At 44.2% G+C, this 18,658-nt stretch overlaps 1 long non-coding RNA gene across 1 annotated transcript in view; it reads left to right on the top strand.

Annotated features, from left to right (window-relative positions):
- The window catches only part of LOC133059199 (uncharacterized), a 40,237-nt gene extending 22,481 nt beyond the window's left edge, over window positions 1–17,756 (top strand). The window contains exons 3-4 of the long non-coding RNA XR_009693493.1: window positions 15,497–15,559; window positions 16,098–17,756. This is a non-coding gene — a long non-coding RNA (uncharacterized LOC133059199). The remainder of the gene's footprint in view (window positions 1–15,496; window positions 15,560–16,097) is intronic.
- Window positions 17,757–18,658: the final 902 nt, after the last annotated feature.

Here is an 18,658-nt window from a genome sequence, read left to right as displayed (position 1 = left end):
TGGGAAGATCCCCTGGAGGAAGGCATGGCAACCCACTTTAGTATTCTTTCCTAGAGAATCCCCATGGACAGAGCCTCGCGGATGGGCTACTGTCCATAGGGTTGCAACGAGTCAGACACGACTGAGTAACTCAGAACAGCACAGTGTTAAGTATTAACATGTTCACATTGTTGTATAACCAATCTCTAGAACCCCTTTAATCCTGCAAAGCAGAAACTCTACCCATTAAACAATAGCTTCTTCCCCCGCAGCCCCTGGAAAGTACCATTCTTCCTTCTGTCTCTGTGAATTTGACTGCAGGCAGACTGCAGAGATGTTGTGGGTTTGGTTTCAGACCTCTGTGATAAAGCAAGTCACATGAATGTTTTGCTTTCCCAATGCATGTAAAAGCTATGTTTATGTTGTACTGTAGTCTGTTAAGTGTGCAATAGCATTATATCTAAAAAAAACCAATGTACGCAATTTACTTTAAAAATACTTTATTGCTAGTCCCTTCGCTGTTCATCTGAAACTATCAAGGCGTTGTTAATTGGCTACACACCAATACAAAATAAAAAGTTTAAAGTTTGGGAAAACAAATAAAAATACTTCATTGCTAAAAAATGATGTTAACCACCATCTGAGCCTTCAGTGGGTTATAATAGTAATATCACAGATCACTGATGACACATCATCAGAACAAATATAATAATAGTGAAAAAGTTTGAAATAGTCGGAGAATTACCAGAATGTGACACAGAGACACGAAGTAAGCAAATGCTGTTGGAAAAATGGTACCAGTAGACTTGCTAGGTGCAGGGTGGCCACAAACCTTCAGTTTGCAAAAAAAAAAAAAAAAAAGAAATGCAGTAAAGAGCAATAAAACAAGGTGTGCCTATATTCTAGATACCTCCTATAAGTGGAAGCACACAGTATTTGTACAGTAAGGGGTTTCCTACATACGAAGCTTCAGGTTGAGAAGTTTCAAAGATGTGAAGGTGGGTTTGCAAGTCCAATCAGGTAAGGTATTAATAATCCATGCATCTGGCATACACTGTCAAACGTTCTAGAAGTGGCTGTGCTTCTGGGCACTTTACTGCACAGTGCTGTATAGAGTACAGAAGTGCAGTGTCTTTATTTCTTTTTTTTGTGTATGTGATTTATTTGTTTATTTTTTCTTTTTTTCTTTATTAGTTGGAGGCTAATTACTTCACAACATTTCAGTGGGTTTTGTCATACATTGACATGAATCAGCCATGGAGTTACACGTATTCCCCATCCCGATCCCCCCTCCCACCTCCCTCTCCACCCGATTCCTCTGGGTCTTCCCAGTGCACCAGGCCCGAGCACTTGTCTCATGCATCCCACCTGGGCTGGTGGTCTGTTTCACCATAGATAGCATACATGCTGTTCTTTTGAAACATCCCACCCTCACCTTCTCCCACAGAGTTCAAAAGTCTGTTGTGTACTTCTGTGTCTCTTTTTCTGTTTTGCCATATAGGGTTATCATTACCAGTGTCTTTATTTCAAGCCCAGGATGTCCAGAAGCAAGGGATAAAGCAATGGTATATAGCCAATTGTGCTAGGCTCACTTTGTTGGACTTAAAAACAAATGGATGAGCTCTCAGAACGGAATTTCTTTGTATGCACTGTATGTTGTGGCTTATTTCACATAGTATAATATTCTCAAGGGCTTCCCAGGTGGCTCAGTGGGTAAAGAATCCACCTGCAATGCAGGAGACGCTGGGGCAGGGGGGAATCCCCTGGAGGAGGGCTTGGCAACCCACTCCAGTATTCTTGCTTGGAGAAACCCATGGATAGAAGAGCCTAGTGGGCTACAGTCCACAGGGTCTAAAAGAGTCAGACATGACTGAGTGACGAACATGCACACACAGTGTCCTCAGAGTTCATCCCTGATGTAGTCTATGTCAAAATGTTCTCTCTTTTTTTTTTAAGCTGAATAATATCCCTTTGTATGGAGAGACAACATTTTGGTTTTTCACTCATCTGTCAGTGGACACTTGGTTTGCTTCCATATTTCGGTTGTTGTGAGTAATGCTGCTATGAACATGAGTGTAAATATCTGTTAGAGTTCCTGGTTTCAGTTCTTTGGGGTTTATCCCTGGAAGTGAAATGCCTTAGGATTTTTTTTTTTGCATTTGACAAAATACTAATTTATCTTAATGAACGTTTAAATCTCAGAGATTGAAGAATAGTGAAGAATGGAGGGTTTTATTCTATTTTTGACTTATGCAACATGCATTTCTTTCCCATCCTGTGTTACTTGGCATCTCTGAAAGCTCCCAGAGGCTTCCAGGAGAGACCCGTGGAGCACTGGGGTATTCCTCTGGAACACTCGTCTCCTCCTCCAGGCTTGTCCTTCCTCACTCACTGCCTGAGTCGGTGGCCCCAGGGAGCTGCTACTTCTGTGACTGTCGTGTTTTCTTAGCATAGTGTCTGGCTCGTGCCCACTGTAGTGTGCCTCAGGATTTCCTTGCTTTTTAAGGTTGTATGTCCGTCTCCTCTGCTACATCGTGGGGCATTTCTCAGTTCACTAAGGCCTTTTATACCCAGCGGGGGCAGGGGTAGTTATTATTCCTGGATTGCAGCTGAGGAAACAAGCCCTGTGGCTTCAGGACCACACAGAGACACAGGCTCTTGGTGTCTGGTCCGTGGTGCTTTCTCTGGAGCACAGCCCTATGGGCAGAGCCTGCTGGGCGTGCACTTGGCAGAGTGGACCCTGGAGGTGGAGAGGGGACAGGAGACCCCCGATAGAACAGGTCCAGGGACAAGTCAGTGACAAGACAGGAGTGGAGGAAAGGCCGGGGGTGGCGGAGGGCCTGGCAGCAGGCCTCCTGTCTGTGGGGCAGGGCTCACTTTCCTCTGGGACACAGGAAACGGGGTGTGCCAGGCGGCCCTGGGAGCAGGGTGACCGACCAGCCCTACGGTGACTCCCCAGAGTCAACATCAGTGATGAGAGCAGCCAGGCAGGAGAGAGGGTGATGAAGGGCAGGTGTGACCTATGCAATGCCAACTGTGGACACGTCGCCTTGAGGTGCCATCACAGTTTAGTTGATCAGTTGTATCCAACTCGTGACCCCATGAAGTGTGGCCCACCAGGCTCCTCTGTCCATGGGATTCTCCAGGCAAGAATGCTGGAGTGGGTTGCCATTTCCTTCTCCAGGGGATCTTCCTGACCCAGGGATCGAACCTACGTTTCTTGCATCTCCTGCATTGGCAGGAAGATTCTTTGTCACTGGTGTTAGAAGCTCCCTAAATAAACCAAGTGAACTGCGGTCTTCTGGGAGAGCTCTCCTTGGGGCATCTTGCAGCTTGGTGGAGAGAGTAATCGCCTCTCCCTTAGGGTTCACGTCCAGACCATCAGACAGTCCTGCGTAAGAACAGACCTTTTGTGCTTGGAGAACACACACGTCGTGAACATTGGCCGCCTTTTTGGATGCCCCTGGCCATCAAGCCTATGAGCAGTAGCTCTCCTGTCCCTGAAACAGCTGAATAAACCCTGTGGCCGACACTAAATCATAACCTCCGGGACCTGGGCTTGGCCAGTGGAGGAAATGAGCAGAGGGTTGCTGCCTCTGGGTTCCCAGTAGGAAACGGCTTCATATACTTTGCTGCTCAGTTTCCCGTTCGGAGACTGTTCCAGAACGTTTGCTATTTGTCATGGCGTGCAGGTGGGTTATCCTGCTTAATCATATCTTCTGGTTAAAGGTGAGCTATTAGTTCTCATTCATGGAGCATGACTTTTCAAGAGCATTAGTATGCAACAAAATACTCTGAACTGTGAATTACAAGGAACATAATCCAATCTATCTTATAAACTATTGACGCCACATGTATTTCTTTAGGAACCTAATTATGAACCTCATGCACCAAAGATTTGGTAAAACAGGCAAAAGAATGCTGGATAAACAGCTTCTAATGAACTTCCCAAGTCTTGATTCTGTCATATGTTAATTTCCATAAAAGTAACGGAGCTTGTTGGAAGGTGATTAAGATTCAATTAGCTCATAGAAGAGAGTGACCTTAGAGGCACCTTAAGCCAGCTCTGCATCCAGCATGGAACACCCCTCTCCAGACTTTCTGATGGTTATTTTTTTCCCTGCCTGTTACCAGAAAAACCTCAAGGGGTTCACAGCGCCATTCCATTTGTGAGTGTACTACCGGAAAATCCCTGTTGATTCTCCCCTCTGAAGCCACAGAGAGTCAGTCCCATCTCTCTGTTTGACAGCGCTTCCTTTGCCCGTGACTGGGGCATTTACATACCCCTTTCCCAGTTTCCTTTTAGCTAAGCCTGTCACCCCCATTTCCTGCAGTCTTCCTCAGTATTTGCAGAGCATCCTTTGAATATTTGTTTTGTCTTGGAGGCTCCAGAGAAAACCATGAGCGGTGCACCAAATGCCAGGGCACCATCCCCTCCGTCCTCCTGCATTTCGTGCTTCCATGACCGTGCCCAGGACCTCTGCCGCTCTCCACGGTCATTCTCTCTGGGCTCGAATCCTGGCTCTGCTACTTTCTACTTTGTGACACTGGGCAAGCAGGTAATCTCTGTAATGCTGTCAAAGGGGAGAAATTGTAGTATCAACCTCACAACCGCACAGATCTATGGCACTTGAGATCACATGTACAGAAAAAAATACCTCGACGTGCAACTTCTTGTTGTTAAGTCGTGTCTGACTCTTTGTGACTCCATGGATTGCAGCATGCCAGGCGCCTCTGTCTTCGACTGTCTCCTGGAGTTTGCTCAAGTTCATGTCCATTGAATCCACATTGCAACTTATTTACTGAGACTTAGTAAATAATAAATATATCTGCTTGGAAGACACTGGTTGTGAACACAGATGATGACATCTGAGTGGCTGGAATTACATCCCTGCTCAGGTTCAAATTCTGACAGTATCACCTCTGAACCAAACAGCCTTCAGTAAGTGGCTAAAACTCTGTCCCTCAATTTCCTTACCTGCCAAAGGGAGGTATAAGACTTTATGAGGGTTAGCTGAGCTGTTATATGTACGGTGCTTGGAGTAGAGACTGGAAAGTACAAAGGGCCATATAAGTGAGACACCAGACCTCCTTACCTGCCTCCTGAGAAATCTGTATGCAGATCAAGACGAAACAGTTAGAACTGGACATGGAACAACAGACTGGTTCCAAATTGGGAAAGGAGTATGTCAAGGCTGTATATTGTCACGCTGCTTATTTAACTTATATGCAGAGTACATCATGAGAAATGCTGGGCTGGATGAAGCACAAGCTGGAATCAGGATTGCCAGGAGAAATATCAATAACCTCAGATACGCAGATGATACCACCCTTAGGGCAGAAAGTGAAGAGGAACTAAAGAGTCTCTTGATGAAAGTGAAAGAGGAGAGTGAAAAAGCTGGCTTAAGACTCAAGATTCAGAAAACTAAGATCATGGTATCCGGTTTCATCACTTTGTGGCAAATTGATGGGGAAACAATGGAAACAGAGACTTTATTTTCTTGGGCTCCAAAATCACTGCAGATGGTGACTGCAGCCATGAAATTAAAAGACACTTGCTCCTTGGAAGAAAAGCTATGACCAAACTAGACAGCACATTAAAAAGCAGAGATGGGACTTCCCTGGTAGTCCAGTGGTTAAGACTCTGAGCTCCCAATGGAAGGGGCATGGGTTTGAACCCTGGTTGGAGAACTAAGATCCCACATGCTGCATGTCCAATAAATAAATAAAATAAAACAAACAAAAAAGGCAGAGACATTACTTTGCTGATAAAGGTCTGTTTAGTCAAAGCTATGTTTTTTCCAGTAGTCAGGTATGGATGTGAGAGTTGGACTATAAAGAAAGCAGAGTGCCAAAGAATTGATGCTTTTGAACTGTGGTGTTGGAGAAGACTCTTGAGAGTCCCTTGGACTGCAAGAAGATCCAACCAGTCAATCCTAAAGGAAATCAGTCCTCAATTTTCATTGGAAGGACTGATACTGAAGCTAAAACTCCAATACTTTGGCCACCTGATTTGAAGAACTGAGTTACTGGAAAAGACCCTGATGCTGAGAAAGATTGAAGACTGGAGCAGAAGGGGATGACAGAAGATGAGATGGTTGGATGGCATCACCAACTCAATGGACATGAGTTTGAGCAAGCTCCGGGAGTTGGTGATGGACAGGGAAACCTGGTGTGCTGCAGTCCATGGGGTCACAAAGAGTCAGACACGACTGAGTGACAGAACTGAACTGAGTATTATAGGTTGAAAAGGCATCTTATCTTTTAAAAGAGTCACATCAGATGCTGGCCCACGTTGGAGCCCTGGGTACTGACATGCTGGGTCCCACAGTTCTCATCATCTGATGGTCTGTGTATCCACAGTTATCACTACTTTTACTTTCATATCTCAGAGTACTCCTTTAGCAGATCATCCTGAAGATGACAGGTGCTTCAAGAATCCTTGGCGTTTGCAATCACGTCTGTCTTTCCTCTGAATATCTGGAATCTGCTTTCTTAGTTTCCAGATCGTTTAACTACGTACTTTCTCTCTAAACACTGCTTGAGGATTGCCTCTTCTGAAAACTCCTTGGATCCTTCTAGGTAGAATCCCACCCCCTCCCAGCATGCTACACCTCCAACATTCCAGAGGCGGTGCGCTGCCCATGTGTGTTCAATAACCTTATTCCCTGTGAGACCATAAGGCCTTCAAGACAGGGCTGTGCTAATTGATTTTTCTGTATTTATTGGGTTCAGGCACATTTAGAGTAAAGCCCGACTTCTTCATGCTCTTGTCCTACTGCCAGTTGGCAAGAAATTCTTCCCTTTTCAGAGACACTTAGCATAGGGTAGGGGCTTAAAAAATGTTTCTGGAGTAAATGCTATGCTTAACCTGGCCCAGAAGCCCCATCTGTGAGAAAAGGGATAACGTGGAGAAACTTGTTTAAATTGTAAAGAATTTCCAAATGGTTATTACCCTTACTTATAAAGCAGCAAAATTACTTTTCCAAGAGCTTTTTTTCCCCCTATATCCCAACTGACCTTTCTCTGAAGAAAAATCAGAATTAAGTCTGGAAGGGAAAGCATCCTTCTTTATTTTTCATTCTTATTACAGTTTAGAGACTCAACTGTTTATTAAATAAAATACAAACTCATACTTTGTTTTTAATAAAATGAGACTTACCCCAGACGTCCAGATGGTTGAGAGATTTCCACTGCTTCTGTGTATTGCCTTTAGGCCAGTTTTATCACTAAGGGAAAGCACTGGATTATTTCTTCCCATTGTTGCCCTTCTGCTGGTCCCCAAATCCAGCTTCTCCACATGATGACTTTAGCCTGATTTTACCTGTAATGGAAATATTAAGCAAAGGCACCACAAACAAAATAAAAAATGAACAATCGGGGGAGATACCTGCAGGGTATATTACATATAAAATGTCAGTGTCATTTTGTTAGTAAGAGAAAAACTCCCAATCTAGAAATGGGCAAAAAGTAGGAACAGGCAGTCTACAGAATTGGGCTTCCTTTGTGGCTCAGCTGGTAAAGAATCCTCCTGCAATGCGGGAGACCTGGGTTTGATCCCTGGGTTGGGGAGATCCCCTGGAGAAGGGAAAGGCTACCCACTCCAGTATTCTGGCCTGGAGAATTCCACGGGGTCGCAAAGAGTTGGACACAACTGAATGACTTTCACTTTTAATCTACAGAAGAAATATGAATGTTTCATACATATTTAAAGACAACTTTACTTCACTAGTGATCAAAGAAGTTAAAATGTAAACTGTAATATATTTTTTACCAGTCAGATGGACAAGATTGAAAAGAATGAAAATAACCAGTATTAGCATGGAGTCGTGAAAACAGGATCCTCAAGAAGTATTAAAGGGGAGCTTTATGAAGCAACTTAGCAATATTCATTGAGAACTTTAAAGTATTCATACTGATAATGATAATCACTCTCAAAATGTATTCCTAAGGAATAAAACCAACCATTGTACAGAGATATATATGAAAAGACAGCCATTGTAGTATTTTATAATACCAAAAAAATTTGAAACAACATAAATTTCCATCAAGAGGAGACCAGATAAATGAATGGTGAAACACATCCACGCAATAGAGTAGTGCCCATCCATTTCAAAGGATGAGGTGGAGGTTCACAATACTCATTTAAGAGAAAGTGAGGCCCTTTCCTGAGGGTCCAGTGGGTAAGCCTCCATGCTTCCAATGCAGGGGACATGTGTTTGATCCCTGGCCAGGGAACTAAGATCCTATATGCCGCCATAGCACAGTCAAAAAAAAAAAACAAAACAAAAAACCCTAAAGAAAATGATATAGTACAGTATAGCATCCTTATTTTATAAGAAACAAAAAGAAAGCTGAAAATACAGTTATTTTCTATTTTATACACTTCTGTACTTGTTGGATATTTTAACATACATGTTACTTAACAAAAAGCACTCGTATCTGAATCCTTGATGTATACTGGGAATGATTTGGAGGTTGGTGGATAGGCATTAATATCCCCAAATACTTCAAGCTTGAAAGCTTTAGGGGAAGCCTAAGCTCACTACTTCACTGGTGGCTCAGACAGTAAAGAATCTGCCTGCAGTGCGGGAAATCTGGGTTCGATCCCTGGGTTGGGAAGATCCCTTGGAGAAGGGAGTGGCCGTGCACTCCAGTATTCTGGCCTGGAGAACTCCATGGACAGGGAACAGGTTACGGTCCATGGGGTCACAAAGAGTTGGACTTGACTGCAGCTTTCACTTTTTTAGGCCCACTACAGATGGTCCTAGCCCTTTACTGTTACGGGCACATGTGTCAATGGGCTAAATCTTAATACAGAACATTCTGGGCATTCATGAAACAAGTGTTGTAGAATATAGTCAGGGGATTTTTATTACCTCAAATCTGCCTTGACCAATCAATCTTCTCTGCCTCCCCCTCCCAACCGCCAGTCCTGTATCTTTAACTTCCTTCTGACCATCTCTTGGGCATCCCGCAAAACACAACGTGGCAACAGCTTATCAGGTTCCTTTCCAAACAAAGGATCCTTTCCCACTCATTTCTTCTTATATCCTTCTAATCCCCTTGGACTTTTCTGCGAGTCCCTGCCATGTGTGGCCACAGAACACTTGGAGTGTGACTGATCTGTGATGTGTTCTGCTGTAAGTGGAAAACACATGCTGGATTTGAAAAGACTTAGTCTGAAAAAAACCTAGTAGGTAAAATATTAACTTAATGATATTGGGACATAGTGGGTTAAATTTTAAAATTATCAAAATAGTAATATTATATATCTGTTTCTTTTTTATTTTCTTAATGTGACTCCTATATGTAGGATGCATTACATTTTAATTGTATGAAAGTACTCTAGACTTTTCTTTCCAATTATGATGCTGGAAAAGGACTCTTGTGAGCCCCTTGGGCTGCACGGAGATCAAACCAGTCAGTCCTGAAGGAAATCAACCCTGAGTGTTCACTGGAAGGATTGCTGCTGAAGCTGAAGCTGAAGCTCCAATAGTTTGGCCACCTGATGCGAAGAGCCCACTCATTGGAAGAGACCCTGATGCTGGGAAAGATTGAGGGCAGGAGGAGAAGGGGACAACACAGGATGAGATGGTTAGATGGCATCACCGACTCACTGGACATGAATTTGAGCAACCTCCAGGAGCTAGCGTGTTGCAGTCCTTGGGGTCGCAGAGTGAGACACGACATAGTGATTGAATAACAACTCTAGACTTTGCAATCCTGCAGTTATTCTTTATGTTTTGCTCTGTGGCTCCATACCAAATCTGTCAATCAGCTGTGGTGCCCAGTCTCTTAGACTGGTACCCAAGCCCTGGTACCCGGTCTCTTGACCTTTCATCTTTCCCCTTCCTTTCCAGAATCCTGAATCCAGATGAGCCTTCTCCCTGTAATAGCACCCCTGCGTCCGCCTGCTTCCAGAGACTGTACCCCAGGCCCCACTCAGCCACCGGCAAACAAACTAGATAACCCGAATAACTGGGAGTTAACCTCGTTAACATCCCTCCACCCTGGGGATTGAAAAGAAAACAAATAACAGAATAAACTCTGTGAATAACTGCTTTGTATAAGAAGAACTCTAATGTGCTAGAAACTAAATAACCAGCCACTCACTTAATTTTATACGCTGCCATCAACATAAACCAGCGTTCGCAGCCTACAAATGAAAACCTCCTTGAGAGCATAGCAGGAAGCCCTTTTCAAGCTCCAGAGGAAGGAAATGAAGTCCCCAACCTTCTAAACCACAAAAAGATACACAAATTCTCTTCTCAGTTTGGTTTTAGCTCAGTCTTTGAGACACAGCCTTCAAGGGCCAGGCTTTCTTTCAAGAAGGCGTATGTATAACGCACGCATTTCTGATCCGGGACTCTGGGCTTTGGAGATCATGAATTGAAGAAAAACAATTTTGGGGAAAATCTGATAACCCCTTCTCCACCTAGGGAAAGAATCAGTGGTGAGAAGGTGAGGATGGAAGTGATCATTTGATAGATTAGATCTTGGCGGTCCCTAGGAATGACTGAGATGAGGACTGCTGTTTTAGTTGCTAAGTCATGTCTGACTCTTGTGACCGCACGGACGATAGCCTACCAAGCTCCTCTGTCCATGGGATATTCCAGGCAAGAATACTGGAGTCGGGGTTGCTATTCCCTTCTCCAGGGGATCTTCCCAACCCAGGGATTGCACCCTCATCTCTTGCATCTCCTGCATTGGCAGGCGAATTCTTTACCACTGAGCCACCAGGGAAGCCCGAGATTTTTACTCTCTTCATCCATTTCCTGCCTTTCTGGGGGCAGTCACCAGCACACGTGAGGGGCGCCCACGAGAAATGAGCGCATCTGGGTTCGGGCAGAGCCTGGAGACCCCAGCCTGGGTCAGAGCGCCGGCCCTCCCGCCAGCAGTGCTCCTCCTCTTCTGAGCCGCTATCGCGTCTCCTGAGTCCCTGGACCTGCCCCTCAGGAGGGGCCAAAGGCCACTCAGGACCTGTGCAAAGAGCATTCTACCCGGATCCCACGGCTCCTGGCTAAGCTCCCCAATCTACCGCCTCTTCAGAAAGAAAGGCAAGCCTCCCAGCTGCCGCGCATGGTTCTGTGGGGTCCCCGACTGACGACAAGAGAGGAACCAGATGGATTCCACAGGTTAGGAACCCAAACGGATCTCTTTCCCATTTTCAAGCTCACACCTCATCAATGTGGCCCTCTGACCGGTCCAGCTGGCTGGGCTTGGAGAGCAAGGCTGTTGTCAGGACATTAGCTCTTCTTTCCAACAGTGAGCACCAAGGGCAGCAAGGACCTCGTGGAGCTCTGGAGGAGAAAGCAGAGGGGTTCGCCTTGCCACATCGGAAACGTGGATTTCCCTACACACACACACACACAGATGCACACACACACAGACACACAACACACACATACACACACACACACTCACACACACAGATGCACACACACAGACACACAACACACACATACACAACATACACAGATAACACACACACAGATGCACACACATACACACACAACAGACACATATACACACAACATACACAGATAACACACACAGATGCACACACATACACACACACAACACACACATATACACACAACACGCACACACGGACAACACACACACACTCTCACACACTCACACTGACAGCGACCCGTGAGACTTCCCCCGGTGGGAAGTTAGGCAGAAACGGCGGGGCATGTGGTGATGAGGGATGCCCAATGCCAGGCTTGGTGCTGCCAGCAGATTTCTGGGAGCCTTATATTTTCACTCTTTTTCTCTTAGGCACCAACCGGCAGAGCCAATTCCGCTGTCTCAGTGCCTGCCCATCTGCCAGCAGTGAGAAGGAAGGGAGTGGAAGGAAGCCTCTCCCAGAACCCGGGGCACCTTCCCTGATTTGCTGTGAGGATGGCAGGAGTTTGCAGTGGGCCCCGGGAGGACAAGCCACCCCAGGCCTGCCCCACTGTCGTCCCCTCCTGCCGCCCTGACAACGGACAGTGTGTTCTCTGTGACCGGCCCCTGTTGAGACTGGCTCGAGCTCCTTAGGCTGAGGCAAATGGATTTCAGATGCCTTTGGATCGGCACTGATTGTATCATGCTGACTGGTACTTGGGAGGTTTTTAGACTGTACTAAAATCAATCCCGGGCTTCCCTGGTGGCTCAGCGGTAAAGAATCTGCCTGCCAATGCAGGAGATGTGGGTTCGATTCCTAGGTCGGGGAAGATCCCCTGGAGAAGTAAATGGCAGTCCACTCCAGTATTCTTGCCTGGAGAATTACATGGACAGAGGAGCCTGGTGGGCTATAGTCCATGGTGTTGCAAAGAGTCGCTCACAACTTAGCCACTAAACAACAACAACAACAAGAATCAACCAGACCTGGAGCTCTCGCTGCTGAAGAACAAAGAAAGGTGTCTTCTCTCAGAGCAGTCTTATCTCCATTTCACAGATGAGCGAATGGAGGCTCAGAGAGAATGTTAGCCAGAAGAAGCCAAGTGATGCCTTCATAACTACCTCACAATCGCGGTGGTTCAAGACACCAGCATGCAGGCCCGGGTGGTTCTCCAGGACGCTTGTCCTCCAGATGGTGACTCAGAGACCCAGCTGCTTGGATCTCTGGACTATCGGCTCTGTCGTCTCATCGAGAGGCTCCTAAATGCACCCCAGCAGGGCAGTGAGTGGGGCGACTCAGAGAGGAATTTCGCCGCCTCAGGCCACAGTGGTACTGCTAGTATGATGGCCCTGCACAAGTGCTGGGGAGGGCGGCTTCTTGTCAGCGGAGGAGAGGCATTGATGAGCAAGCATTGCTATGCCCATCAGAAGGAGGTCTAGGAACCCTCCCCATTCCTCTTCTGTCTGGTGTCTGTACCCCGCTTCTGCCTGCCTGTATAATTCTTGTCTCTCTTGTACACTGGCTCCTTTAAATTTTGTGATCTGGGTATTGAAAATGAGAAGGCCAGCAATTCTCAATGTTAGTGCGTGGATTCAACCGCATGAAGCATCTAATCTCTCTCTCTCTCATCTCCCAAACTCCCAGGCAGAGAACGGCCCAGTTTGGGTTACCTGTCCCCTCTGGACACCTGTCCCTGCTGCCGAGGGCTGTATGATAGGAAGGTGACAGTCCTGCTGCAGCTTCATAGATGGAACATGGGTGAGGGGTCATTAGAGATTGATGGGATGAGGATGCTGACCCAAGCCTGTCTGCCTTCGGAGTCCTTTTACATTTATTTACACACAGAGCCTCCTGGATACGTGAAGTCAAATAATCGGGAGAACGAGTCCCTGTATGTACAAAACCATGGACACTGCCGAAAACTGTGTATCTTCAGACGTACTGTGGCATGCATGCACTAGTCTAAAACTAAAGCACATGGTAATGGATTTAACAGATTCTCCAGTACTCCAAGTGTGGGGTAGCCATCCCAATGCGATGTGATAAAAACACATTTCTTTTCCTCTCAGGGTCTAGGCATCTGAATCTGCTCTCCAATACAGTAGCCACTGATCATGTGTATTTATTTGACTTTATTATTTTAAAAATTATTTATTTGTTTGTTTGGCTGCATCAGGTCTTAGCTGCAGCCCTCAGGATCCTTCCTGGCAGCTCGGGGGCTTCTCTCTAGTTGTGGCACTGACTCCAGAGTGTGCGGGCTCAGTAGTTGTAGTGAATGGGCTTAGTTGCCACGAGGCATGTAGGATCTCAGTTCCTCTACCAGGGATCAAACCCACATCCCCTGCACTGGAAGGCAGAGGCTGCACCAATGGACCACCTGGGAAGTCCCCACTTATCTGACTTTAAATTCTTTAAAATTAACATTTCAGCCCCTCAGTCACATGAACCACATTTCAGGCACCCAGTCACCACGTGTGGCCGGCCAGTGGGGACCACAGGACAGCTCAGCTGTAGAGCATCTCCATTGCCCAGTACATCCTGTGGGACAGCGCTGGCCTCGACCTCAAACGCAAGAGTCTCTATGCAGAGGAAGAATATTCTGAGATATGGGGGGAAAAATTAAAACATATTAGAATGAATTAAGAAGTTTCACACTAAAAGAAAATAAGTTGGTTTAATAATAAAAACTCAACTAAACCAAACCAAGACACCAAAAGAGGAGATGGCAAGAGAGGTGAAAGAAGTAGGATCTCATTGCCCACAAGAGGCATGATTTGAACATAACAAAGTGGGGGTTGAGCCACATTAACTATGTTCATAAAAGCTGGTGACCTCGCGTGGATAGAGCCCCACCTCATCTCTCAGGAGCGAACCACACCAGTGGGCTGCACAGTCTCCCACAAAGGCAGTGTACCCTCTCTGTAGCTCTTACACGTCTTCACCCTCTTCTCCTGTCTCCTTTCTCCACCAATGCTTTCACCCTGTCTGTACTTTCTGCTGCAAAACCTTTACCCTCCTTCCGCCCTCAGCTTCCTTCAACGTTTGAGCCAAGTGGGAGATCTAACTGTGATCCTTTTCCAAAGGGGGCATTACTATCCAAATAGCTGTGAAGGCAAGGCCAGATCGAAGGGTCTTGATAATCCACTGTTGAATGTTTCTCTAAAAGATGCTTTTTCCCCTTTCATAGGATGCAAAGCTGAGTGTTTATAGGGTGCCAGTGAACACAGAAAGTAGAGGGACAGTGTCAAAGTGTGGAATGAGAGTTAAAAAGGTGTTAGTCCACCAAATCAAAACAGTATTTCTATGGTCAAAAAAAGTGAAAGCCATAGTCGGTTAAAGAGTATATCAAAGAATTTTGATATACCAATGTATCTTGTGAATTTCCAGGAGGATGTAAGAATGTCACACTTCCTAAACTTATTTCCTCAAGCTCCTTTTAGTTTGGCAGGGTTTTCTCACTAGATGCGACATTCAGGCCCAAAGTACAAAGGTTGGTTTTCAGGAGTGACTACTGAGCGTAGTTTCAAAGGAATGCTTGTTCCAGAATAGTTTGAGATTTGAGAGTATCATTGTAATAAGACCATCCCCAAGTTCATCATGAAGAGAAAGTCTTGGTTGAGCATCTGTTCTTTTGTAGTCAGAAACAAAAGTTGCTTTCTGGACCCTTGGTATGTTTGGCTGACAGAAAAGTTTGGAAGTGAAGAAAGCAAGGAAAAGGAAAAGAGGGATATAAAGTATGAAACCACAGAGGGGAAGAAAACTAACTCTTAATCTGGACCAGGCTTGGCTTCAAGCATCTGAATTGTCATGCGTAATGATATGATGGCTAACTCCTTTAGAGACTGAGTGACAATTGTTAAGGAAATAGTATAAGCAGTGTGTAGCAATCCTTGGGGAAGAGGTAGTTATTTTTCCTAGCCACATCTAGGCTGGCAAGGTTACAGCCTGTCTTTTTCTCCAAACGGCTCCTTAACGCGTGTAGTTTGGCCGGGTTGATCCACAGATAACATGATACTGGCTGCTGGACGGTGCATCTCAGTTCTTCATTTTCTTTCCAATCTGTCTTGACTGCATGGATTTTGGTACAAAGGGAAGATTTGCAACATTTCTGTGTTTCTTTTTCAGATTGTGAATTGATGAACCAGCCAAGTTCTGAGGCTTTTGACTACATCTGTCTCAGGAAATGTGGTAAGTGGGAAAAAAAAAAAAAACTCTGTAATAACTATTTCTAATAGTTAAATATGTAATTCTAGCATGACTTGGCTCAAAATTAAAAACACCCCTACAATGAACAGTATTTGAGTGAAAACAGAAACTACCACACAAAAGTACAGCTGTTGGGAAATACCAGATTTCAGTCACGTATGACTCCAGCTTCATGCTGTGTTGGAGTCAGCAAAATTGCCTAGGAGACCACGCATATCAGAAAACAAGGAGATAAACAGCAAATAGCTGGAAGAAGTAAATGGAGCTCAGTTTTAAATGAAAATACAAATAGATAATGAGATGGAGGGGAAAAAGCATTTGAAAAAATTCAACAGCCGTTTGTAGATAAAAATTCTTAGTAAAAAACAAAAACAAAAACAAAAAGCCTCTTAAATCTGAAAAAGGGCAAAGACAAAAATCCTTCTGGTAACTTAATACTTAATGAAGAACTATTGAACACATTATATTTAAGATAAGAAATAGGACAAAAGCATCTGCTTTCATCTCCTATATTCAACAGGTACTGAAGGTCCTGGCCACTGTAATAAGGCAAGAAAAAGAAACAAAAGACAAAGACTGGAAAAGAAGAAGTGATTGGTTCTTAGATACAAATGATTGTACACGTGGAAAATCCTAAGGACTCTACAAAATAATGCTAGAAATAGCAAATAATTAATCAAATTTGCAAGGTACAGGTCAATATATAAAAATCGATTTTATTTTTATATACTAATAGCAAATAAATTAAAATGAAATAAAAATAATTCACAATAGCACCAACACATAAAATACTTGGCAATAGATTAAACAAAATTATAAAGTAATGCTAAGAGATATTTAAGAAGACAGATTATTAAGAGATATATCATATTTCAAGGACTTTCTTTCTTGAATCAAGAATTAAATATTGTTAAGATGTCAGTTGTCTACACATAGATTCAGTGCATTCCCAATCAAAATCTCAGACTTTGTTTTGATAAAAAGTGACAAACTGGTTCTCAAATTTATATGTCAATGCAAATGGCCTAGAATATAAAAAGAAACTTTAAAAAAGAGCAAAGTTGGAGGACTAATACCATCTGACTTCAAGATATATTGTCAAGCTACACTAATTAATACATTGGCATTTTAATAGACAAATAGATCAAATGGAATAGAATAGAGTACAGAAATAGACCCACACTTAAACAGCAAATAAATCTATGGTGTTAGAAATTAGAATAGTGCTTGCTCACAAGGCAGGAAAATGGACATTTCTTGGGTGATAGAAGTATTCCTATCTTGACTGGGTGGCGATTATGCAGGTGTATAGGTTTGCCAGAACTCACTGATGCACACTTACGATCTACACCTTTTGCTGCTGCTGCTGCTGGTGCTGCTAAGTCGATTCAGTCGTGTCCGACTCTGTGCGACCTCATAGACGGCAGCCCACCAGGCTCTGCCGTCCCTGGGATTCTCCAGGCAAGAACACTGGAGTGGGTTGCCATTTCCTTCTCCAGCCTATACCTTTTACTACGTATAAAATGTACCTTGAAAAATAGCTGTTGACTGTGAACGCCTGCGTTCTGACTCTTGCTTAAATACTTCATATTGGATTTTTGTTGGTGGTGCTGGTGGTGGTCTTGTGGCTTGAAAAGGAAACTGTGAAGAACAAACATCCAGTTGTGTGTAAAACTGAACTTCCCATTATGCAGAGGAGTCACTTGTGCAAATGAATCTTGGTTCACTGTAGATACATCACATGCATAGAGGGAGCAAAGTGACTTGATAATTACCCTGCCATTGGAGTCAGTCAAGAGCTAAGACTTTGGGTTCGGGCAGATTGGGGTTTGAACCCAGGCTCCAGTGTTCCCTGGCCATTTGACTTTGGGTAAATTACTGGAAAAACCATATTAAAAAGCAGAGGCATCACTTTGCCAACAAAGATCCATACAGTTAAAGCCATGGTTTTTCCAGTAGTCCTGTATGGATGTGAGAGTTGGACCATAAAGAAGGCTGAGCACTAAAGAACTTATGCTTTCAAATCGTGGTGCTGGAGAAGATTCTTGAGAGTTTCTTGGATAGCAAGGAGATCAAACCAGTAAATCCTAAAGGAAATCAGCTCTGAATATTCATTAGAAGAACTTATGCTGAAGCTCCAATACTTTGGCTACCTGATACGAAGAGCTGACTCGTTGGAAAAGACCCCGATACTGGAAAAGATTGAGGGCAAAGGGAGAAGGGAGGGGCAGAGGAAGAAATGGTTAGACAGCATCTCTGATTCAATGGATATGAATTTGAGCAAACTTCAGGAGATAGTGGAGGACAGAGGAGGCTGGTGTGCTGCAGTCCCTAAGGTCACAAAGAGTCAGGCAAGACTTAGTGACTGAAGAGCAACAACAAATTACTGGACTTCTTATCCCTTAGTTCCTCACCTCGTTATGCAAGGAGCATAGTGCTTACCTCATGGAGTTATTTAAGAGACTGGATAGGAAAACACATGCATGTTGATAGCACACGTACTGTACACTGTTAACAATATTAAGAATAAAATGAGAGTTGCTTTTATTAGACATTAATATATTAGACAATAATGTATTAGATCATACTCCAGAGAATTTTGGAATTTTACTTAGAAATGTGTGTGAAAGCTCCCAGAAACATTTCCTTGGATGTTTTTCCCACTGAATAAAAATGTTAGCTTATGATGAAGAAAAAGAAATGGGTCCCCTGGACTCACATCTCTCACCCTTCCAAAAGATTATTTTCACTTCCCACTCCCATCTTTATCTCATATTCTCACCTTGTTCTTACCTCCCTAAGAGAGGAGAGGTTCTCAGATTCCAATTTCACACAATCAAGATGCAGCACTTTGTTTATTTTATGTATCATTGAGATCTGGTTACTCCAAAATAGCTTCAGGCCTCACATGGGAAAGCGTGGAACCTTAGCGCCCATTCACAGAGCAGGTGAAATGTGCCCGTCTCCAGTGGTTTTGGGTGTCAGGGCCAGTGCCAATCTGATGACACTCAAACACAAACACAGCCAATCAAAGAAGTTCCTACAAAGGAGATACGCTTCCAGGATTCGAGCTGTGTCCTG

This window comes from Dama dama, chromosome 7 (assembly GCF_033118175.1).
Source record: "Dama dama isolate Ldn47 chromosome 7, ASM3311817v1, whole genome shotgun sequence".
NCBI classification, from domain to species: domain Eukaryota; kingdom Metazoa; phylum Chordata; class Mammalia; order Artiodactyla; family Cervidae; genus Dama; species Dama dama.
The sequence above is the reverse complement of the archived record's forward strand: the minus strand, read 5'-3'. Positions and strand labels throughout refer to the sequence as shown.